The sequence below is a fragment of the Colletes latitarsis genome, unplaced genomic scaffold (assembly GCF_051014445.1).
Source record: "Colletes latitarsis isolate SP2378_abdomen unplaced genomic scaffold, iyColLati1 scaffold0006, whole genome shotgun sequence".
Lineage (NCBI taxonomy): Eukaryota > Metazoa > Arthropoda > Insecta > Hymenoptera > Colletidae > Colletes > Colletes latitarsis.
In genome coordinates, this window is record NW_027488366.1 from 6903505 (window position 1) to 6930232 (window position 26728).

The window sequence follows — 26728 nt, forward strand, 5'->3', positions numbered from 1 at the left end:
ATGTGATCCAAACCAGAAAATAACCCAGGTTCTGTTCAAGGAGTATGTGAAGTGTGCGAATGTATGAGTCTGATGAGGTCAAATCCCAGACCTATCCCAGACCTAACTTGCGTTATCCTCTAAAATATTGATCGAAACCAGGTTTAATCGACTATTTCAGTGCGGTACCACAGTACTACGTGATCCAAACCAGAAAAAACCCAGGATCAGTTCAACAAGTATGTGAAGAATGCGAAAGTATGAGTCTGATGAGTGAGAATCCCAGGGCTAACATAGACCTAACATGCGTTATCCTCTAAAATATTGATCGAAACCAGGTTTAATCGACTGTTTCAGTGTGGTACCACATTACTACGTCATCCAAACCAGAAAAAACCCAGGATCAGTTCAACAAGTATGTGAAGAATGCGAAAGTATGAGTCTGATGAGTGAAATTCCCAGGGCAAACCTAGACCTAACATGCGTTATCCTCTAAAATATTGATCGAAACCAGGTTTAATCGACTGTTTCAGTGTGGTACCACATTACTATGTGATCGAAACCAGAAAAAAACCCAGGATCTGTTCAACAAGTATGTGAAAAACGCTAAACTGTGAGCCTGATGAGGGCATATCTTAGACCTAACCTAGACCTAAGATGCGTTAACCTCTAAAATATTTATCCAGACCAGGTTTCATTGAATGTTTCAGTGTGGTACCACTTTACTACGTGATCCAATCTAGAAATAGCCCAGGATCTAGCCATGAAGTATGAGAAATATGCGAAAGTAAGAGCCTGATGAGGGCAAATCCTAGACCTATCCCAGACCTAACTTGCGTTATCCTCTAAAATATTTATCAAGACCAGGTTTAATTGAATGTTTCAGTGTGGTACCACATTACTACGTGATGCAAACTAGAAAAAACCCAGGATCCGTTCAACAAGTATGTGAAGAATGCGAAAGTATGAGTCTGATCAGTGAAAATCTCAGGCCTTACCTAGACCTAACTTGCGTTGTCCTCTAAAATATTGATGGAAACCAGGTTTCATTGACTGTTTCAGTGTGGTACTACATTACTACGTGATGCAATCCAGAAAAAGCCCAGGATCTAGCCATCAAGTATGAGAAATATGCGAATGAATGAGCCTGATGAGAGCAAATCCCAGACCTAACCTAGACCTAACATGCGTTATCCTCTAAAATATTGAGCGAAACCAGGTTTAATGGACTGTTTCAGTGTGGTACCACACTACTTCGTGAACCAAACCAGAAAAAACCCAGTATCTGTTCAACAAGTATGTGAAAAACGCTAAACTGTGAGCCTGATGAGGGCATATCATAGAGCTAACCCAGACCTAAGATGCGTTAACCTCTAAAATATTTATCCAGACCAGGTTTCATTGAATGTTTCAGTGTGGTACCACTTTACTAGGTGATCCAATCCAGAAATAGCCCAGGATCTAGCCATGAAGTATGAGAAATATGCGAAAGTAAGAGCCTGATGAGGGCAAATCCTAGACCTATCCCAGACCTAACTTGCGTTATCCTCTAAAATATTTATCAAGACCAGGTTTAATTGAATGTTTCAGTGTGGTACCACACTACTTCGTGATCCAAACCAGAAAAAACCCAGGATCTGTTCAACAAGTATGTGAAAAACGCTAAACTGTGTGCCTGATGAGGGCAAATCTTAGACCTAACCCAGACCTAAGATGCGTTAACCTCTAAAATATTTATCCAGACCAGGTTTAATTGAATGTTTCAGTGTGGTACCACGTTACTACGTGATCCAAACTAGAAAATACCCAGGATCCGTTCAACAAGTATGTGAAGAATGCAATAGTATGAGTCTGATGAGTGAAAATCCCAGGCCTAACCTAGACCTAACATGCGTTATCCTCTAAAATATTGATCGAAACCTGGTTTAATCGACTGTTTCAGTGTGGTACCACATTACTATGTGATCCAAACCAGAAAATAACCCAGGATCTGTTCAAGGAGTATGTGAAGTGTGCGAAAGTATGAGTCTGATGAGATCAAATCCCAGACCTCACCCAGACCTAACTTGCGTTATCCCCTAAAATATTGATCGAAACCAGGTTTAATCGACTGTTTCAGTGTGGTACCACATTACTACGTGATCCAAACCAGAAAAAACCCAGGATCCGTTCAACAAGTATGTGAAGAATGCGGTAGTATGAGTCTGATGAGTGAAAATCCCAGACCGAACCTAGACCTAACGTGCGTTATCCTCTAAAATATTGATCCAAACCAGGTTTAATGGACTGTTTCAGCGTGGTACCACACTACTACGTGATCCAAACCAGAAAAAACCCAGGATCTGTTCAACAAGTGTGTGAAAAACTCGAAAGTATGAGCCTGATGACGGCAAATCCCAGACATATCCCAGACCTAACTTACGTTGTCCTCTAAGATATTGATGGAAACCAGGGTTAATTGACTGTTTCAGTGTTGTACTTCATTACTATGTGATGCAATCTAGAAAAAGCCCAGGAGCTAGCCATCAAGTATGAGAAATATGCGAAAGAATGAGCCTGATGAGAGCAAATCCCAGGCCTAACCTAGACCTAACATGAATTATTCTCTAAAATATTGATCGAAACCAGGTTTAATTGACTGTTTCAGTGTGGTCCCACATTACTACGTGATCCAAACCAGAAAAAACCCAGGATCCGTTCAACAAGTATGTGAAGAATGCGGTAGTATGAGTCTGATGAGTGAAAATCCCAGACCTAACCTAGACCTAACATGCGTTATCCTCTAAAATATTGATCCAGACCAGGTTTAATTGAATGTTTCGGCGTCGTACCACACTACTACGTGATCCAAACCAGAAAAAACCCAGGATCTGTTCAACAAGTGTGTGAAAAACGCGAAAGTATGAGCCTGATGACGGCAAATCCCAGACATATCCCAGACCTAACTTGCGTTGTCCTCTAAGATATTGATGGAAACCAGGTTTAATTGACTGTTTCAGTGTTGTACTTCATTACTACGTGATGCAATCCAGAAAAAGCCCAGGAGCTAGCCATCAAGTATGAGAAATATGCGAAAGAATGAGCCTGATGAGAGCAAATCCCAGGCCTAACCTAGACCTAACATGAATTATTCTCTAAAATATTGATCGAAACCAGGTTTAATTGACTGTTTCAGTGTGGTCCCACATTACTACGTGATCCAAACCAGAAAAAACCCAGGATCCGTTCAACAAGTATGTGAAGAATGCGGTAGTATGAGTCTGATGAGTGAAAATCCCAGACCTAACCTAGACCTAACAAGCGTTATCCTCTAAAATATTGATCCAGACCAGGTTTAATTGAATGTTTCGGCGTCGTACCACACTACTACGTGATCCAAACCAGAAAAAACCCAGGATCTGTACAACAAGTGTGTGAAAAACGCGAAAGTATGAGCCTGATGACGGCAAATCCCAGACATATCCCAGACCTAACTTGCGTTGTCCTCTAAGATATTGATGGAAACCAGGTTTAATTGACTGTTTCAGTGTTGTACTTCATTACTACGTGATGCAATCCAGAAAAAGCCCAGGAGCTAGCCATGAAGTATGAGTAATATGCGAAAGAATGAGCCTGATGAGAGCAAATCCCAGGCCTAACCTAGACCTAACATGAATTATTCTCTAAAATATTGATCGAAACCAGGTTTAATTGACTGTTTCAGTGTGGTCCCACATTACTACGTGATCCAAACCAGAAAAAACCCAGGATCCGTTCAACAAGTATGTGAAGAATGCGAAAGTATGAGTCTGATGAGTGAGAATCCCAGGGCTAACATAGACCTAACATGCGTTATCCTCTAAAATATTGATCCAAACCAGGTTTAATGGACTGTTTCAGCGTGGTACCACACTACTACGTGATTCAAACCAGAAAAAACCCAGGATCTGTTCAACAAGTATGTGAAAAACGCGAAAGTATGAGCCTGATGAGGGCAAATCCCAGACATATCCCAGACCTAACTTGCGTTGTCCTCTAAGATATTGATGGAGACCAGGTTTAATTGACTGTTTCAGTGTTGTACTTCGTTACTACGTGATGCAATCCTGAAAAAGCCCAGGATCTAGCCATCAAGTATGTGAAGAATGCGAAAGTATGAGTCTGATGAGTGAAAATCCCAGGCCTAACCTAGACCTAACATGCGTTATCCTCTAAAATATTGATCCAAACCATGTTTACTGGACTGTTTCAGCGTGGTACCACACTACTACGTGATCCAAACCAGAAAAAACCCAGGATCTGTTCAACAAGTATGTGAAGAATGCGAAAGTATGAGTCTGATGAGGTCAAATCCCAGACCATTCCCTGACTTAACATGCGTTGTCCTCTAAGATATTGATCGAAACCAGGTTTAATCGTCTGTTTCAGTGTGGTACCACATTACTATGTGATCCAAACCAGAAAATAACCAAGGATCTGATCGAGGAGTATGTGAAGTGTGCGAAAGTATGAGTCTGATGAGGTCAAATCCCTGTCCTATCCCAGACCTAACTTGCGTTATCCTCTAAAATATTGATCGAAACCAGGTTTAATCGACTGTTTCAGTGCGGTACCACATTACTACGTGATCCAAACCAGAAAAAACCCAGGATCAGTTCAACAAGTATGTGAAGAATGCGAAAGTATGAGTCTGATGAGTGAGAATCCCAGGGCTAACATAGACCGAACATGCGTTATCCTCTAAAATATTGATCGAAACCAGGTTTAATCGACTGTTTCAGTGTGGTATCACACTACTACGTGACCCAAACCAGAAAAAACCCAGGATCTGTTCAACAAGTATGTGAAAAACGCGAAAGTATGAGCCTGATGAGGGCAAATCCCAGACCTATCCCAGACCTAACTTGCGTTATCCACTAAAATATTGATCGAAACCAGGTTTAATTGACCGTTTCAGTGTGGTACCACATTACTACGTGATCCAAACCAGAAAAAACCCAGGATCCGTTCAACAAGTATGTGAAGAATGCGAAAGTATGAGTCTGATGAGTGAAAATCCCAGGCCTAACCTAGACCTAACATGCGCTGTCCTCTAAAATATTGATCGAAACCTGGTTTAATCGACTGTTTCAGTGTGGTACGACATTACTATGTGACCCAAACCAGAAAAAACCCAGGATCCGTTCAACAAGTATGTGAAAAATGCGAAAGTATGAGTCTGATGAGTGTAATTCCCAGGGCTAACCTAGACATAACATGCGTTATCCTCTAAAATATTGATCGAAACCAGGTTTAATCGACTGTTTCAGTGTGGTATCACACTACTACGTGACCCAAACCAGAAAAAACCCAGGATCTGTTCAACAAGTATGTGAAAAACGCGAAAGTATGAGCCTGATGAGGGCAAATCCCAGACCTATCCCAGACCTAACTTGCGTTATCCACTAAAATATTGATCGAAACCAGGTTTAATTGACCGTTTCAGTGTGGTACCACATTACTACGTGATCCAAACCAGAAAAAACCCAGGATCCGTTCAACAAGTATGTGAAGAATGCGAAAGTATGAGTCTGATGAGTGAAAATCCCAGGCCTAACCTAGACCTAACATGCGCTGTCCTCTAAAATATTGATCGAAACCTGGTTTAATCGACTGTTTCAGTGTGGTACCACATTACTATGTGACCCAAACCAGAAAAAACCCAGGATCCGTTCAACAAGTATGTGAAAAATGCGAAAGTATGAGTCCGATCAGTGAAAATCTCAGGCCTTACCTAGACCTAACTTGCGTTGTCGTCTAAAATATTGATTGAAACCAGGTTTCATTGACTGTTTCAGTGTGGTACCACATTACTACGTGATCCAAACCAGAAAAAACCCAGGATCCGTTCAACAAGTATGTGAAGAATGCGAAAGTATGAGTCTGATGAGTGAAAATCCCAGGCCTAACCTAGACCTAACATGCGCTGTCCTCTAAAATATTGATCGAAACCTGGTTTAATCGACTGTTTCAGTGTGGTACCACATTACTATGTGATCCAAACCAGAAAATAACCCAGGATCTGTTCAAGGAGTATGTGAAGTGTGCGAAAGTATGAGTCTGATGAGGTCAAATCCCAGACCTATCCCAGACCTAACTTGCGTTATCCTCTACAATATTGATCGAAACCAGGTTTAATCGACTGTTTCAGTATGGTACCACATTACTATGTGATCCAAACCAGAAAATAACCCAGGATCTGTTCAAGGAGTATGTGAAGTGTGCGAAAGTATGAGTGTGATCAGGTCAAATCCCAGACCTATCCCAGACCTAACTTGCGTTATCCTCTACAATATTGATCGAAACCAGGTTTAATCGACTGTTTCAGTGTGGTACCACATTACTATGTGATCCAAACCAGAAATAACCCAGGATCCGTTCAACAAGTATGTGAAGAATGCGAAAGTATGAGTCTGATGAGTGAAAATCCCAGGCCTAACCTAGACCTAACATGCGTTATCCTCTAAAATATTGATCGAAACCAGGTTTAATCGACTGTTTCAGTGTGGTACCACATTACTACGTGATCCAAACCAGAAAAAACCCAGGATCAGTTCAACAAGTATGTGAAGAATGCGAAAGTATGAGTCTGATGAGTGAAATTCCCAGGGCAAACCTAGACCTAACATGCGTTATTCTCTAAAATATTGATCGAAACCAGGTTTAATCGACTGTTTCAGTGTGGTACCACATTACTATGTGATCCAAACCAGAAAATAACCCAGGATCTGTTTCTACGAGTATGTGAAGTGTGCAAAAGTATGAGTCTGATTAGGTCAAATCCTAGACCTATCCCAGACCTAACTTGCGTTATCCTCTAAAATATTGATCGAAACCAGGTTTAATTGACTGTTTCGGCGTGGTACCACATTACTACGCGATACAATCCAGAAAGAGCCCAGGATCTAGCCATGAAGTATGAGAAATATGCGAAAGTATGAGCCTGATGATGGCAAATCCCAGGCCTAACCTAGACCTAACATGCGTTATCCTCCAAAATATTGATCGAAACCTGGTTTAATCGACTGTTTCAGTGTGGTACTACATTACTATGTGATCCAAACCAGAAAATAACCCAGGATCTGTTCAAGGAGTATGTGAAGTGTGCGAAAGTATGAGTCTGATGAGGTCAAATCCCAGACCTATCCCAGACCTAACTTGCATTATCCTCTAAAATATTGATCGAAACCAGGTTTAATCGACTGTTTCAGTGTGGTACCACATTACTATGTGATCCAAACCAGAAAATAACCCAGGATCCGTTCAACAAGTATGTGAAGAATGCGAAAGTATGAGTCTGATGAGTGAAAATCCCAGGCCTGACCTAGACCTAACATGCGTTATCCTCTAAAATATTGATCCAAACCAGGTTTAATGGACTGTTTCAGCGTGGTACCACACTACTACGTGATCCAAACCAGAAAAAACCCAGGGTCTCTTCAACAAGTATGTGAAAAACGCGAAAGTATGAGCCTGATGAGGGCAAACCCCAGACATATCCCAGACCAAACTTGCGTTGTCCTCTAAGATATTTATGAAAACCAGGTTTAATTGACTGCTTCAGTGTTGTACTTCATTACTACGTGATGCAATCCAGAAAAAGCCCAGGATCTAGCCATCAAGTATGAGAAATATGCGAAAGTATGAGCCTGATGATGGCAAATCCCAGGCCTGACCTAGACCTAACATGCGTTATCCTCTAAAATATTGATCCAAACCAGGTTTAATTGACTGTTTCAGCGTGGTACCACATTACTACGCGATACAATCCAGAAAGAGCCCAGGATCTAGCCATGAAGTATGAGAAATATGCGAAAGTATGAGCCTGATGATGGCAAATCCCAGGCCTAACCTAGACCTAACATGCGTTATCCTCCAAAATATTGATCGAAACCTGGTTTAATCGACTGTTTCAGTGTGGTACTACATTACTATGTGATCCAAACCAGAAAATAACCCAGGATCTGTTCAAGGAGTATGTGAAGTGTGCGAAAGTATGAGTCTGATGAGGTCAAATCCCAGACCTACCCCAGACCTAACTTGCGTTATCCTCTACAATATTGATCGAAACCAGGTTTAATCGACTGTTTCAGTGTGGTACCACATTACTGTGTGATCCAAACCAGAAAATAACCCAGGATCTGTTCAAGGAGTATGTGAAGTGTGCGAAAGTATGAGTCTGATGAGGTCAAATCCCAGACCTATCCCAGACCTAACTTGCGTTATCCCCTAAAATATTCATCGAAACCAGGTTTAATCGACCCTTTCAGTGTGGTACCACATTACTACGTGATCCAAACCAGAAAAAACCCAGGATCCGTTCAACAAGTATGTGAAGAATGCGAAAGTATGAGTCTGATGAGTGAAAATCCCAGGCCTAACCTAGACCTAACATGCGTTATCCTCAAAAATATTGATCCAAACCAGGTTTAATGGACTGCTTCAGTGTGGTACCACACTACTACGTGATCCAAACCAGAAAAAACCCAGGATCTGTTCAACAAGTATGTGAAAAACGCGAAAGTATGAGCCTGATGAGGGCAAATCCCAGACATATCCCAGACCTAACTTGCGTTGTCCTCTAAGATATTCATGGAAACCAGGTTTAATTGACTGTTTCAGTGCTGTACTTCATTACTACGTGATGCAATCCAGAAAAAGCACAGGATCTAGCCTTGAAGTATGAGAAATATGCGAAAGAATGAGCCTGATGAGAGCAAATCCCAGACCTAACCTAGACCTAACATGAATTATTCTCTAAAATATTGATCGAAACCAGGTTTAATTGACTGTTTCAGTGTGGTCCCACATTACTTCGTGATCCAAACCAGAAAAAACCCAGGATCCGTTCAACAAGTATGTGAAGAATGCGAAAGTATGACTCTGATGAGTGAAAATCCCAGGCCTAACCTAGACCTAACATGCGTTATCCTCAAAAATATTCATCGAATCCTGGTTTAATCGACTGTTTCAGTGTGGTACCACATTACTATGTGATCCAAACCAGAAAATTACCCAGGATCTGTTCAAGGAGTACGTGAAGTGTGCGAAAGTATGAGTCTGATGAGGTCAAATTCCAGACCTGTCCCAGACCTAACTTGCGTTATCCTCTAAAATATTGATCGAAACTAGGTTTAATCGACTGTTTCAGTGTGGTACCACATTACTTCGTGATCCAAACCAGAAAAAACCCAGGATCCGTTCAACAAGTATGTGAAGAATGCGAAAGTATGAGTCTGATGAGTGAAAATCCCAGGCCTAACCTAGACCTAACATGCGTTATCCTCAAAAATATTGATCGAAACCTGGTTTAATCGACTGTTTCAGTGTGGTACCACATTACTATGTGATCCAAACCAGATAATTACCCAGGATCTGTTCAAGGAGTATGTGAAGTGTGAGAAAGTATGAGTCTGATGAGGTCAAATTCCAGACCTGTCCCAGACCTAACTTGCGTTATCCTCTAAAATATTGATCGAAACTAGGTTTAATCGACTGTTTCAGTGTGGTACCACATTACTACGTGATCCAAACCAGAAAAAACCCAGGATCTGTTCAACAAGTATGTGGGGAATGCGAAAGTATGAGTCTGATGAGTGAAAATCCCAGGGCTAACCTAGACCTAACATGCGTTATCCTCTAAAATATTGATCGAAACCAGGTTTAATCGACTGTTTCAGTGTGGTACCACATTACTACGTGATCCAAACCAGAAAAAACCCGGGATCAGTTCAACAAGTATGTGAAGAATGCGAAAGTATGAGTCTGAAGAGTGAAAATCCCAGGGCTAACCTAGACCTAACATGCGTTATCCTCTGAAATATTGATCGAAACCAGGTTTAATCGACTGTTTCAGTGTGGTATCACACTACTACGTGACCCAAACCAGAAAAAACCCATGATCTGTTCAACAAGTATGTGAAAAACGCGAAAGTATGAGCCTGATGAGGACAAATCCCAGACCTATCCCAGACATAACTTGCGTTATCCTCTAAAATATTGATCGAAACTAGGTTTAATTGACCGTTTCAGTGTGGTACCTCATTACTACGTGATCCAAACCAGAAAAAACCCAGGATCCGTTCAACAAGTATGTGAAGAATGCGAAAGTATGAGTCTGATCAGTGAAAATCTCAGGCCGTACCTAGACCTAACTTGCGTTGTCCTCTAAAATAGTGGTGGAAACCAGGTTTCATTGACTGTTTCAGTGTGGTACTACATTACTACGTGATGCCATCCAGAAAAAGCCCAGGATCTAGCCATCAAGTATGAGAAATATGCGAAAGAATGAGCCTGATGAGAGCAAATCCCAGACCTAACCTAGACCTAACATGCGTTATCCTCTAAAATATTGAGCGAAACCGGGTTTAATGGACTGTTTCAGTGTGGTACCACACTACTTCGTGATCCAAACCAGACAAAACCCAGGATCTGTTCAACAAGAATATGTGAAAACGCGAAACTGTGAGCCTGATGAGGGCAAATCCCAGACCTAACCTAGACCTAACATGAATTATTCTCTGAAATATTGATCGAAACCAGGTTTAATAGACTGTTTCAGTGTGGTCCCACATTACTACGTGATCCAAACCAGAAAAAACCCATGATCCGTTCAACAAGTATGTGAAGAATGCGAAAGTATGAGTCTGATGAGAGAAAATCCCAGACCTAACCTAGACCTAACATGCGTTATCCCCTAAAATATTGATCCAAACGAGGTTTAATGGACTGTTTCAGTGTGGTACCACACTACTACGTGATCCAAACCAGAAAAAACCCAGGATCTGTTCAACAATTATGTGAAAAACGCGAAAGTATGAGCCTGATGAGGGCAAATCCCAGACATATCCCAGACCTAACTTGCGTTGTCCTCTAAAATAGTGATGGAAACCAGGTTTCATTGACTGTTTCAGTGTGGTACTACATTACTACGTGATGCAATCCAGAAAAAGCCCAGGATCTAGCCATCAAGTATGAGAAATATGCGAAAGAATGAGCCTGATGAGAGCAAATCCCAGACCTAACCTAGACCTAACATGCGTTATCCTCTAAAATATTGAGCGAAACCAGGTTTAATGGACTCTTTCAGTGTGGTACCACACTACTTCGTGATCCAAACCAGACAAAACCCAGGATCTGTTCATCGAGAATGTGAAAAACGCGAAACTGTGAGCCTGATGAGGGCAAATCTTACACCTAACCCAGACCTAAGATGCGTTATCCTCTAAAATATTTATCCAGACCAGGTTTCATTGAATGTTTCAGTGTGGTACCACTTTAGTACGTGATCTAGTCCAGAAATAGCCCAGGATCTAGCCATGAAGTATAAGAAATATGCGACAGTAAGAGCCTGATCAGGGCAAATCCTAGACCTATCCCAGACCTAACTTGCGTTATCCTCTAAAATATTGATCGAAACCAGGTTTAATTGACTGTTTCAGCGTGGTACCACATTACTACGTGATACAATCCAGAAACAGCCCAGGATCCGTTCAACAAGTATGTGAAGAATGCGAAAGTATGAGTCTGATGAGTGAAAATCCCAGGCCTAACCTAGACCTAACATGCGTTATCCTCTAAAATATTGATCGAAACCTGGTTTAATCGACTGTTTCAGTGTGGTACCACATTACTACGTGATCCAAACCAGAAAAAACCCAGGATCTGTTCAAGGAGTATGTGAAGTGTGCGAAAGTATGAGTCTGATGAGGTCAAATTCCAGACCTGTCCCAGACCTAACTTGCGTTATCCTCTAAAATATTGATCGAAACTAGGTTTAATCGACTGTTTCAGTGTGGTACCACATTACTACGTGATCCAAACCAGAAAAAACCCAGGATCTGTTCAACAAGTATGTGGGGAATGCGAAAGTATGAGTCTGATGAGTGAAAATCCCAGGGCTAACCTAGACCTAACATGCGTTATCCTCTAAAATATTGATCGAAACCAGGTTTAATCGACTGTTTCAGTGTGGTACCACATTACTATGTGATCCAAACCAGAAAATAACCCAGGATCTGTTCAAGGAGTATGTGAAGTGTGCGAAAGTATGAGTCTGATGTGGTCAAATCCCAGACCTATCCCACACCTAACTTGCGTTATCCTCTAAAATATTGATCGAAACCAGGTTTAATCGACTATTTCAGTGCGGTACCACATTACTACGTGATCCAAACCAGAAAAAACCCAGTATCTGTTCAACGAGTATGTGAAGGGTGCGAAAGTATGAGTCTGACGAGGTCAAATCCCAGGCCTCTCCCAGACCTACCTTGCGTTATCCTCTAAAATATTGTTGGAAACCAGGTTTAATTGACTGTTTCAGTGTTGTACTTCATTACTACGTTATACAATCCGGATAAAGCCCCGGATCTAGCCATCAAGTATGAGAAATATGCGAAAGAATGAGCCTGATAAGAGCAAATCCCAGACCTAACCTAGACCTAACATGAATTATTCTCTAAAATATTGATCGAAACCAGGTTTAATTGACTGTTTCAGTATTGTACTTCATTACTACGTGATCCAATCCAGAAATAGCCCAGGGTCTAGCCATGAAGTATGAGAAATATGCGAAAGTATGAGCCTGATGAGGGCAAATCCCAGGCCTAACCTAGACCTAACATGCGTTATCCTCCAAAATATTGATCGAAACCAGGTTTAATCGACTGTTTCAGTGTGGTACCACATTACTATGTGATCCAAACCAGAAAATAACCCAGGATCTGTTTCTACGAGTATGTGAAGTGTGCGAAAGTATGAGTCTGATGAGGTCAAATCCCAGACCTATCCCAGACCTAACTTGCGTTATCCTCTAAAATATTGATCGAAACCAGGTTTAATCGACTGTTTCAGTGTGGTACCACATTACTATGTGATCCAAACCAGAAAATAACCCAGGATCCGTGCAAGGAGTATGTGAAGTGTGCGAAAGTATGAGTCTGATGAGGTCAAATCCCAGACCTATCCCAGACCTAACTTGCGTTATCCTCTAAAATATTGATCGAAACCAGGTTTAATCGACTGTTTCAGTGTGGTACAACATTACTACGTGATCCAAACCAGAAAAAACCCAGGATCAGTTCAACAAGTATGTGAAGAATGCGAAAGTATGAGTCTGATGAGTGAAATTCCCAGGGCAAACCTAGACCTAACATGCGTTATCCTCTAAAATATTGATCGAAACCAGGTTTAATCGACTGTTTCAGTGTGGTACCACATTACTATGTGATCCAAACCAGAAAATAACCCAGGATCTGTTTCTACGAGTATGTGAAGTGTGCAAAAGTATGAGTCTGATTAGGTCAAATCCCAGACCTATCCCAGACCTAACTTGCGTTATCCTCTAAAATATTGATCGAAACCAGGTTTAATTGACCGTCTCAGTGTGGTACCACATTACTACGTGATTCAAACCAGAAAAAACCCAGGATCAGTTCAACAAGTATGTGAAGAGTGCGGATGTATGAGCCTGATGAGGGCAAATCCCAGACCTATCCCAGACCTGACTTGCGTTATCCTCTAAAATATTGATGGAAACCTGGTTTCATTGACTGTTTCAGTGTGGTACTACATTACTACGTGATGCAATCTAGACAAAGCCCAGGATCTAGCCATCAAGCATGAGAAATATGCGAAACAATGAGCCTGATGACAGCAAATCCCAGACCTATCCTAGACCTAACATGCGTTATCCTCTAAAGTATTGATCGAAACCAGGTTTAATTGGCCGTTTCAGCGTGGTACCACATTACTACGTGATACAATCCAGAAACAGCCCAGGATCTAGCCATGAAGTATGAGAAATATGCGAAAGTATGAGCCTCATGAGGGCAAATCCCAGACCTAACCCAGACCTAACATGCGTTATCCTCTAAAATATTTATCAAGACCAGGTTTAATTGATTGTTTCAGTGTGGTCCCACATTACTACGTGATCCAAACCAGAAAAAACCCAGGATCCGTTCAACAAGTATGTGAAGAATGCGAAAGTATGAGTCTGATGAGTGAAAATCCGAGACCTAACCCAGACCTAACATGCGTTATCCTCAAAAATATTGATCGAAACCAGGTTTAATCGACTGTTTCAATGTGACATCGCACTACTACGTGACCCAAACTAGAAAAAACCAAGGATCTGTTCAACAAGTATGTGAAAAACGCGAAAGTCTGAGCCTGATGAGGGCAAATCCCGGACCTATCCCAGACCTAACTTGCGTTAACCTCTAAAATATTGATCGAAACCAGGTTTAATTGACTGTCTCAGTGTGGTACCACATTACTATGTGATCCAAACCAGATAATTACCCAGGATCTGTTCAAGGAGTATGTGAAGTGTGAGAAAGTATGAGTCTGATGAGGTCAAATTCCAGACCTGTCCCAGACCTAACTTGCGTTATCCTCTAAAATATTGATCGAAACTAGGTTTAATCGACTGTTTCAGTGTGGTACCACATTACTACGTGATCCAAACCAGAAAAAACCCAGGATCTGTTCAACAAGTATGTGGGGAATGCGAAAGTATGAGTCTGATGAGTGAAAATGCCAGGGCTAACCTAGACCTAACATGCGTTATCCTCTAAAATATTGATCGAAACCAGGTTTAATCGACTGTTTCAGTGTGGTACCACATTACTACGTGATCCAAACCAGAAAAAACCCGGGATCAGTTCAACAAGTATGTGAAGAATGCGAAAGTATGAGTCTGAAGAGTGAAAATCCCAGGGCTAACCTAGACCTAACATGCGTTATCCTCTGAAATATTGATCGAAACCAGGTTTAATCGACTGTTTCAGTGTGGTATCACACTACTACGTGACCCAAACCAGAAAAAACCCATGATCTGTTCAACAAGTATGTGAAAAACGCGAAAGTATGAGCCTGATGAGGACAAATCCCAGACCTATCCCAGACATAACTTGCGTTATCCTCTAAAATATTGATCGAAACTAGGTTTAATTGACCGTTTCAGTGTGGTACCTCATTACTACGTGATCCAAACCAGAAAAAACCCAGGATCCGTTCAACAAGTATGTGAAGAATGCGAAAGTATGAGTCTGATCAGTGAAAATCTCAGGCCGTACCTAGACCTAACTTGCGTTGTCCTCTAAAATAGTGGTGGAAACCAGGTTTCATTGACTGTTTCAGTGTGGTACTACATTACTACGTGATGCCATCCAGAAAAAGCCCAGGATCTAGCCATCAAGTATGAGAAATATGCGAAAGAATGAGCCTGATGAGAGCAAATCCCAGACCTAACCTAGACCTAACATGCGTTATCCTCTAAAATATTGAGCGAAACCGGGTTTAATGGACTGTTTCAGTGTGGTACCACACTACTTCGTGATCCAAACCAGACAAAACCCAGGATCTGTTCAACAAGAATATGTGAAAACGCGAAACTGTGAGCCTGATGAGGGCAAATCCCAGACCTAACCTAGACCTAACATGAATTATTCTCTGAAATATTGATCGAAACCAGGTTTAATAGACTGTTTCAGTGTGGTCCCACATTACTACGTGATCCAAACCAGAAAAAACCCATGATCCGTTCAACAAGTATGTGAAGAATGCGAAAGTATGAGTCTGATGAGAGAAAATCCCAGACCTAACCTAGACCTAACATGCGTTATCCCCTAAAATATTGATCCAAACGAGGTTTAATGGACTGTTTCAGTGTGGTACCACACTACTACGTGATCCAAACCAGAAAAAACCCAGGATCTGTTCAACAATTATGTGAAAAACGCGAAAGTATGAGCCTGATGAGGGCAAATCCCAGACATATCCCAGACCTAACTTGCGTTGTCCTCTAAAATAGTGATGGAAACCAGGTTTCATTGACTGTTTCAGTGTGGTACTACATTACTACGTGATGCAATCCAGAAAAAGCCCAGGATCTAGCCATCAAGTATGAGAAATATGCGAAAGAATGAGCCTGATGAGAGCAAATCCCAGACCTAACCTAGACCTAACATGCGTTATCCTCTAAAATATTGAGCGAAACCAGGTTTAATGGACTCTTTCAGTGTGGTACCACACTACTTCGTGATCCAAACCAGACAAAACCCAGGATCTGTTCATCGAGAATGTGAAAAACGCGAAACTGTGAGCCTGATGAGGGCAAATCTTACACCTAACCCAGACCTAAGATGCGTTATCCTCTAAAATATTTATCCAGACCAGGTTTCATTGAATGTTTCAGTGTGGTACCACTTTAGTACGTGATCTAGTCCAGAAATAGCCCAGGATCTAGCCATGAAGTATAAGAAATATGCGACAGTAAGAGCCTGATCAGGGCAAATCCTAGACCTATCCCAGACCTAACTTGCGTTATCCTCTAAAATATTGATCGAAACCAGGTTTAATTGACTGTTTCAGCGTGGTACCACATTACTACGTGATACAATCCAGAAACAGCCCAGGATCCGTTCAACAAGTATGTGAAGAATGCGAAAGTATGAGTCTGATGAGTGAAAATCCCAGGCCTAACCTAGACCTAACATGCGTTATCCTCTAAAATATTGATCGAAACCTGGTTTAATCGACTGTTTCAGTGTGGTACCACATTACTACGTGATCCAAACCAGAAAAAACCCAGGATCTGTTCAAGGAGTATGTGAAGTGTGCGAAAGTATGAGTCTGATGAGGTCAAATTCCAGACCTGTCCCAGACCTAACTTGCGTTATCCTCTAAAATATTGATCGAAACTAGGTTTAATCGACTGTTTCAGTGTGGTACCACATTACTACGTGATCCAAACCAGAAAAAACCCAGGATCTGTTCAACAAGTATGTGGGGAATGCGAAAGTATGAGTCTGATGAGTGAAAATCCCAGGGCTAACCTAGACCTAACATGCGTTATCCTCTAAAATATTGATCGAAACCAGGTTTAATCGACTGTTTCAGTGTGGTACCACATTACTATGTGATCCAAACCAGAAAATAACCCAGGATCTGTTCAAGGAGTATGTGAAGTGTGCGAAAGTATGAGTCTGATGTGGTCAAATCCCAGACCTATCCCAGACCTAACTTGCGTTATCCTCTAAAATATTGATCGAAACCAGGTTTAATCGACTATTTCAGTGCGGTACCACATTACTACGTGATCCAAACCAGAAAAAACCCAGTATCTGTTCAACGAGTATGTGAAGGGTGCGAAAGTATGAGTCTGACGAGGTCAAATCCCAGGCCTCTCCCAGACCTACCTTGCGTTATCCTCTAAAATATTGTTGGAAACCAGGTTTAATTGACTGTTTCAGTGTTGTACTTCATTACTACGTTATACAATCCGGATAAAGCCCCGGATCTAGCCATCAAGTATGAGAAATATGCGAAAGAATGAGCCTGATAAGAGCAAATCCCAGACCTAACCTAGACCTAACATGAATTATTCTCTAAAATATTGATCGAAACCAGGTTTAATTGACTGTTTCAGTATTGTACTTCATTACTACGTGATCCAATCCAGAAATAGCCCAGGGTCTAGCCATGAAGTATGAGAAATATGCGAAAGTATGAGCCTGATGAGGGCAAATCCCAGGCCTAACCTAGACCTAACATGCGTTATCCTCCAAAATATTGATCGAAACCAGGTTTAATCGACTGTTTCAGTGTGGTACCACATTACTATGTGATCCAAACCAGAAAATAACCCAGGATCTGTTTCTACGAGTATGTGAAGTGTGCGAAAGTATGAGTCTGATGAGGTCAAATCCCAGACCTATCCCAGACCTAACTTGCGTTATCCTCTAAAATATTGATCGAAACCAGGTTTAATCGACTGTTTCAGTGTGGTACCACATTACTATGTGATCCAAACCAGAAAATAACCCAGGATCCGTGCAAGGAGTATGTGAAGTGTGCGAAAGTATGAGTCTGATGAGGTCAAATCCCAGACCTATCCCAGACCTAACTTGCGTTATCCTCTAAAATATTGATCGAAACCAGGTTTAATCGACTGTTTCAGTGTGGTACAACATTACTACGTGATCCAAACCAGAAAAAACCCAGGATCAGTTCAACAAGTATGTGAAGAATGCGAAAGTATGAGTCTGATGAGTGAAATTCCCAGGGCAAACCTAGACCTAACATGCGTTATCCTCTAAAATATTGATCGAAACCAGGTTTAATCGACTGTTTCAGTGTGGTACCACATTACTATGTGATCCAAACCAGAAAATAACCCAGGATCTGTTTCTACGAGTGTGTGAAGTGTGCAAAAGTATGAGTCTGATTAGGTCAAATCCCAGACCTATCCCAGACCTAACTTGCGTTATCCTCTAAAATATTGATCGAAACCAGGTTTAATTGACCGTCTCAGTGTGGTACCACATTACTACGTGATTCAAACCAGAAAAAACCCAGGATCAGTTCAACAAGTATGTGAAGAGTGCGGATGTATGAGCCTGATGAGGGCAAATCCCAGACCTATCCCAGACCTGACTTGCGTTATCCTCTAAAATATTGATCGAAACCTGGTTTAATCGACTGTTTCAGTGTGGTACCACATTACTATGTGATACAATCCAGAAACAGCCCAGGATCTAGCCTTGAAGTATGAGAAATATGCGAAAGTATGAGCCTGACGAGGGCAAATCCTATACCTAACCCAGACCTAACATGCGTTATCCTCTAAAATATTTATCAAGACCAGGTTTAATTGATTGTTTCAGTGTGGTCCCACATTACTACGTGATCCAATCCAGAAAAAGCCCAGGATCTAGCCATCAAGTATGAGTAATATGCGAAAGAATGAGCCTGATGAGAGTAAATCCCAGACCTAACCTAGACCTAACATGAATTATTCTCTAAAATATTGATCGAAACCTGGTTTAATCGACAGTTTCAGTGTGGTACCACATTACTATGTGATCCAAACAAGAAAATAACCCAGTATCTGTTCAACGAGTATGTGAAGGGTGCGAAAGTATGAGTCTGACGAGGTCAAATCCCAGGCCTCTCCCAGACCTAGCTTGCGTTATCCTCTAAAATATTGTTGGAAACCAGGTTTAATTGACTGTTTCTGCGTGGTACCACATTACTACGTGATCCAAACCAGAAAAAACCCAGGATCCGTTCAACAAGTATGTGAAGAATGCGAAAGTATGAGTCTGATCAGTGAAAATCTCAGGCCTTACCTAGACCTAACTTGCGTTGTCCTCTAAAATATTGATGGAAACCTGGTTTCATTGACTGTTTCAGTGTGGTACTACATTACTACGTGATGCAATCTAGACAAAGCCCAGGATCTAGCCATCAAGCATGAGAAATATGCGAAACAATGAGCCTGATGACAGCAAATCCCAGACCTATCCTAGACCTAACATGCGTTATCCTCTAAAGTATTGATCGAAACCAGGTTTAATTGGCCGTTTCAGCGTGGTACCACATTACTACGTGATACAATCCAGAAACAGCCCAGGATCTAGCCATGAAGTATGAGAAATATGCGAAAGTATGAGCCTCATGAGGGCAAATCCCAGACCTAACCCAGACCTAACATGCGTTATCCTCTAAAATATTTATCAAGACCAGGTTTAATTAATTGTTTCAGTGTGGTCCCACATTACTACGTGATCCAAACCAGAAAAAACCCAGGATCCGTTCAACAAGTATGTGAAGAATGCGAAAGTATGAGTCTGATGAGTGAAAATCCGAGACCTAACCCAGACCTAACATGCGTTATCCTCAAAAATATTGATCGAAACCAGGTTTAATCGACTGTTTCAATGTGACATCGCACTACTACGTGACCCAAACTAGAAAAAACCAAGGATCTGTTCAACAAGTATGTGAAAAACGCGAAAGTCTGAGCCTGATGAGGGCAAATCCAGGACCTATCCCAGACCTAACTTGCGTTAACCTCTAAAATATTGATCGAAACCAGGTTTAATTGACTGTCTCAGTGTGGTACCACATTACTACGTGATCCAGTCCAGAAATAGCCCAGGATCTAGCCATGAAGTATGAGAAATATGCGAAAGTATGAGCCTGATATGGGGCAAATCCTAGACCTAACCCAAACCTAACATGCGTTATCCTCTAAAATATTTATCAAGACCAGGTTTAATTGATTGTTTCAGTGTGGTACCACATTACTACGTGACACTATCCAGAAAAAGCCCAGGATCTAGCCATCAAGTTTGAGAAATATGCGAAAGAATGAGCCTGATGAGGGCAAATCCTAGACCTAATCCAGACCTAGCATGTGTTATCCTCTAAGATATTGATAGCAACCAGATTTAATGGACTGTTTCAGTGTGGTACCCCACTACTACGTGATCCAAACCAGAAAAAACCCAGGATCTGTTCAACAAGTATGTGAAAAACGCGAAAGTCTGAGCCTGATGAGGGCAAATCCCAGACCTATCCCAGACCTGACTAGCGTTATCCTCTAAAATATTGATCGAAACCTGGTTTAATCGACTGTTTCAGTGTGGTACCACATTACTATGTGATACAATCCAGAAACAGCCCAGGATCTAGCCTTGAAGTATGAGAAATATGCGAAAGTATGAGCCTGACGAGGGCAAATCCTATACCTAACCCAGACCTAACATGCGTTATCCTCTAAAATATTTATCAAGACCAGGTTTAATTGATTGTTTCAGTGTGGTACCACATTACTACGTGTCACTATCCAGAAAAAGCCCAGGATCTAGCCATCAAGTTTGAGAAATATGCGAAAGAATGAGCCTGATGAGGGCAAATCCTAGACCTAATCCAGACCTAGCATGTGTTATCCTCTAAGATATTGATAGCAACCAGATTTAATGGACTGTTTCAGTGTGTTACCCCACTACTACGTGATCCAAACCAGAAAAAACCCAGGATCTGTTCAACAAGTATGTGAAAAACGCGAAAGTAAGAGTCTGATGAGGTCAAATCCCAGACCTATCCCAGACTTAACTTGCGTTATCCTCTAAAATATTGATCGAAACCAGGTTTAATCGACTGTTTCAGCGTGGTACGACATTACTACGTGATACAATCCAGAAACAGTCCAGGATCTAGCCATGAAGTATGAGAAATCTGCGAAAGAATGAGCCTGATGAGAGCAAATCATAGACCTAACCCTAACATAACATGCGTTATCCTCTAAAATATTTATCAAGACTAGGTTTAATTGAATGTTTCAGTGTGGTACCACATTACTACGTGATACAATCCAGAAAAAGCACAGGATCTAGCCTTGAAGTATGAGAAATATGCGAAAGAATGAGCCTGATGAGAGCAAATCCCAGATCTAACCTAGACCTGACATGAATTATTCTCTAAAATATTGATCGAAACCAGGTTTAATTGACTGTTTCAGTGTGGTCCCACATTACTTCGTGATCCAAACCAGAAAAAACCCAGGATCCGTTCAACAAGTATGTGAAGAATGCGAAAGTATGAGCCTGATGAGTGAAAATCCCAGGCCTAACCTAGACCTAACATGCGTTATCCTCTAAGATATTGATCGAAACCTGGTTTAATCGACAGTTTCAGTGTGGTACCACATTACTGTGTGATCCAAACCAGAAAATAACCCAGGATCTGTTCAAGGAGTATGTGAAGTGTGCGAAAGTATGAGTCTGATGAGGTCAAATCCCAGACCTATCCCAGACCTAACTTGCGTTATCCCCTAAAATATTCATCGAAACCAGGTTTAATCGACCGTTTCAGTGTGGTACCACATTACTACGTGATCCAAACCAGAAAAAACCCAGGATCCGTTCAACAAGTATGTGAAGAATGCGAAAGTATGAGTCTGATGAGTGAAAATCCCAGACCTAACCTAGACCTAACATGCGTTACCCTCTAAAATATTGATCCAAACCAGGTTTAATGGACTGCTTCAGTGTGGTACCACACTACTACGTGATCCAAACCAGAAAAAACCCAGGATCTGTTCAACAAGTATGTGAAAAACGCGAAAGTATGAGCCTGATGAGGGCAAATCCCAGACATATCCCAGACCTAACTTGCGTTGTCCTCTAAGATATTCATGGAAACCAGGTTTAATTGACTGTTTCAGTGCTGTACTTCATTACTACGTGATGCAATCCAGAAAAAGCACAGGATCTAGCCTTGAAGTATGAGAAATATGCGAAAGAATGAGCCTGATGAGAGCAAATCCCAGACCTAACCTAGACCTAACATGAATTATTCTCTAAAATATTGATCGAAACCAGGTTTAATTGACTGTTTCAGTGTGGTCCCACATTACTTCGTGATCCAAACCAGAAAAAACCCAGGATCCGTTCAACAAGTATGTGAAGAATGCGAAAGTATGACTCTGATGAGTGAAAATCCCAGGCCTAACCTAGACCTAACATGCGTTATCCTCAAAAATATTCATCGAATCCTGGTTTAATCGACTGTTTCAGTGTGGTACCACATTACTATGTGATCCAAACCAGAAAATTACCCAGGATCTGTTCAAGGAGTACGTGAAGTGTGCGAAAGTATGAGTCTGATGAGGTCAAATTCCAGACCTGTCCCAGACCTAACTTGCGTTATCCTCTAAAATATTGATCGAAACTAGGTTTAATCGACTGTTTCAGTGTGGTACCACATTACTTCGTGATCCAAACCAGAAAAAACCCAGGATCCGTTCAACAAGTATGTGAAGAATGCGAAAGTATGAGTCTGATGAGTGAAAATCCCAGGCCTAACCTAGACCTAACATGCGTTATCCTCAAAAATATTGATCGAAACCTGGTTTAATCGACTGTTTCAGTGTGGTACCACATTACTATGTGATCCAAACCAGATAATTACCCAGGATCTGTTCAAGGAGTATGTGAAGTGTGAGAAAGTATGAGTCTGATGAGGTCAAATTCCAGACCTGTCCCAGACCTAACTTGCGTTATCCTCTAAAATATTGATCGAAACTAGGTTTAATCGATTGTTTCAGTGTGGTACCACATTACTACGTGATCCAAACCAGAAAAAACCCAGGATCTGTTCAACAAGTATGTGGGGAATGCGAAAGTATGAGTCTGATGAGTGAAAATCCCAGGGCTAACCTAGACCTAACATGCGTTATCCTCTAAAATATTGATCGAAACCAGGTTTAATCGACTGTTTCAGTGTGGTACCACATTACTACGTGATCCAAACCAGAAAAAACCCGGGATCAGTTCAACAAGTATGTGAAGAATGCGAAAGTATGAGTCTGAAGAGTGAAAATCCCAGGGCTAACCTAGACCTAACATGCGTTATCCTCTGAAATATTGATCGAAACCAGGTTTAATCGACTGTTTCAGTGTGGTATCACACTACTACGTGACCCAAACCAGAAAAAACCCATGATCTGTTCAACAAGTATGTGAAAAACGCGAAAGTATGAGCCTGATGAGGACAAATCCCAGACCTATCCCAGACATAACTTGCGTTATCCTCTAAAATATTGATCGAAACTAGGTTTAATTGACCGTTTCAGTGTGGTACCTCATTACTACGTGATCCAAACCAGAAAAAACCCAGGATCCGTTCAACAAGTATGTGAAGAATGCGAAAGTATGAGTCTGATCAGTGAAAATCTCAGGCCGTACCTAGACCTAACTTGCGTTGTCCTCTAAAATAGTGGTGGAAACCAGGTTTCATTGACTGTTTCAGTGTGGTACTACATTACTACGTGATGCCATCCAGAGAAAGCCCAGGATCTAGCCATCAAGTATGAGAAATATGCGAAAGAATGAGCCTGATGAGAGCAAATCCCAGACCTAACCTAGACCTAACATGCGTTATCCTCTAAAATATTGAGCGAAACCGGGTTTAATGGACTGTTTCAGTGTGGTACCACACTACTTCGTGATCCAAACCAGACAAAACCCAGGATCTGTTCAACAAGAATATGTGAAAACGCGAAACTGTGAGCCTGATGAGGGCAAATCCCAGACCTAACCTAGACCTAACATGAATTATTCTCTGAAATATTGATCGAAACCAGGTTTAATAGACTGTTTCAGTGTGGTCCCACATTACTACGTGATCCAAACCAGAAAAAACCCATGATCCGTTCAACAAGTATGTGAAGAATGCGAAAGTATGAGTCTGATGAGAGAAAATCCCAGACCTAACCTAGACCTAACATGCGTTATCCCCTAAAATATTGATCCAAACGAGGTTTAATGGACTGTTTCAGTGTGGTACCACACTACTACGTGATCCAAACCAGAAAAAACCCAGGATCTGTTCAACAATTATGTGAAAAACGCGAAAGTATGAGCCTGATGAGGGCAAATCCCAGACATATCCCAGACCTAACTTGCGTTGTCCTCTAAAATAGTGATGGAAACCAGGTTTCATTGACTGTTTCAGTGTGGTACTACATTACTACGTGATGCAATCCAGAAAAAGCCCAGGATCTAGCCATCAAGTATGAGAAATATGCGAAAGAATGAGCCTGATGAGAGCAAATCCCAGACCTAACCTAGACCTAACATGCGTTATCCTCTAAAATATTGAGCGAAACCAGGTTTAATGGACTCTTTCAGTGTGGTACCACACTACTTCGTGATCCAAACCAGACAAAACCCAGGATCTGTTCATCGAGAATGTGAAAAACGCGAAACTGTGAGCCTGATGAGGGCAAATCTTACACCTAACCCAGACCTAAGATGCGTTATCCTCTAAAATATTTATCCAGACCAGGTTTCATTGAATGTTTCAGTGTGGTACCACTTTAGTACGTGATCTAGTCCAGAAATAGCCCAGGATCTAGCGATGAAGTATAAGAAATATGCGACAGTAAGAGCCTGATCAGGGCAAATCCTAGACCTATCCCAGACCTAACTTGCGTTATCCTCTAAAATATTGATCGAAACCAGGTTTAATTGACTGTTTCAGCGTGGTACCACATTACTACGTGATACAATCCAGAAACAGCCCAGGATCCGTTCAACAAGTATGTGAAGAATGCGAAAGTATGAGTCTGATGAGTGAAAATCCCAGGCCTAACCTAGACCTAACATGCGTTATCCTCTAAAATATTGATCGAAACCTGGTTTAATCGACTGTTTCAGTGTGGTACCACATTACTACGTGATCCAAACCAGAAAAAACCCAGGATCTGTTCAAGGAGTATGTGAAGTGTGCGAAAGTATGAGTCTGATGAGGTCAAATTCCAGACCTGTCCCAGACCTAACTTGCGTTATCCTCTAAAATATTGATCGAAACTAGGTTTAATCGACTGTTTCAGTGTGGTACCACATTACTACGTGATCCAAACCAGAAAAAACCCAGGATCTGTTCAACAAGTATGTGGGGAATGCGAAAGTATGAGTCTGATGAGTGAAAATCCCAGGGCTAACCTAGACCTAACATGCGTTATCCTCTAAAATATTGATCGAAACCAGGTTTAATCGACTGTTTCAGTGTGGTACCACATTACTACGTGATCCAAACCAGAAAAAACCCGGGATCAGTTCAACAAGTATGTGAAGAATGCGAAAGTATGAGTCTGAAGAGTGAAAATCCCAGGGCTAACCTAGACCTAACATGCGTTATCCTCTGAAATATTGATCGAAACCAGGTTTAATCGACTGTTTCAGTGTGGTATCACACTACTACGTGACCCAAACCAGAAAAAACCCATGATCTGTTCAACAAGTATGTGAAAAACGCGAAAGTATGAGCCTGATGAGGACAAATCCCAGACCTATCCCAGACATAACTTGCGTTATCCTCTAAAATATTGATCGAAACTAGGTTTAATAGACCGTTTCAGTGTGGTACCTCATTACTACGTGATCCAAACCAGAAAAAACCCAGGATCCGTTCAACAAGTATGTGAAGAATGCGAAAGTATGAGTCTGATCAGTGAAAATCTCAGGCCGTACCTAGACCTAACTTGCGTTGTCCTCTAAAATAGTGGTGGAAACCAGGTTTCATTGACTGTTTCAGTGTGGTACTACATTACTACGTGATGCCATCCAGAAAAAGCCCAGGATCTAGCCATCAAGTATGAGAAATATGCGAAAGAATGAGCCTGATGAGAGCAAATCCCAGACCTAACCTAGACCTAACATGCGTTATCCTCTAAAATATTGAGCGAAACCGGGTTTAATGGACTGTTTCAGTGTGGTACCACACTACTTCGTGATCCAAACCAGAAAAAACCCAGGATCTGTTCAACAAGTATGTGAAAAACGCGAAAGTCTGAGCCTGATGAGGGCAAATCCCAGACCTATCCCAGACCTGACTTGCGTTATCCTCTAAAATATTGATCGAAACTAGGTTTAATAGACCGTTTCAGTGTGGTACCTCATTACTACGTGATCCAAACCAGAAAAAACCCAGGATCTGTTCAACAAGTATGTGAAAAACGCGAAAGTCTGAGCCTGATGAGGGCAAATCCCAGACCTATCCCAGACCTGACTTGCGTTATCCTCTAAAATATTGATCGAAACCTGGTTTAATCGACTGTTTCAGTGTGGTACCACATTACTATGTGATACAATCCAGAAACAGCCCAGGATCTAGCCTTGAAGTATGAGAAATATGCGAAAGTATGAGCCTGACGAGGGCAAATCCTATACCTAACCCAGACCTAACATGCGTTATCCTCTAAAATATTTATCAAGACCAGGTTTAATTGATTGTTTCAGTGTGGTACCACATTACTACGTGACACTATCCAGAAAAAGCCCAGGATCTAGCCATCAAGTTTGAGAAATATGCGAAAGAATGAGCCTGATGAGGGCAAATCCTAGACCTAATCCAGACCTAGCATGTGTTATCC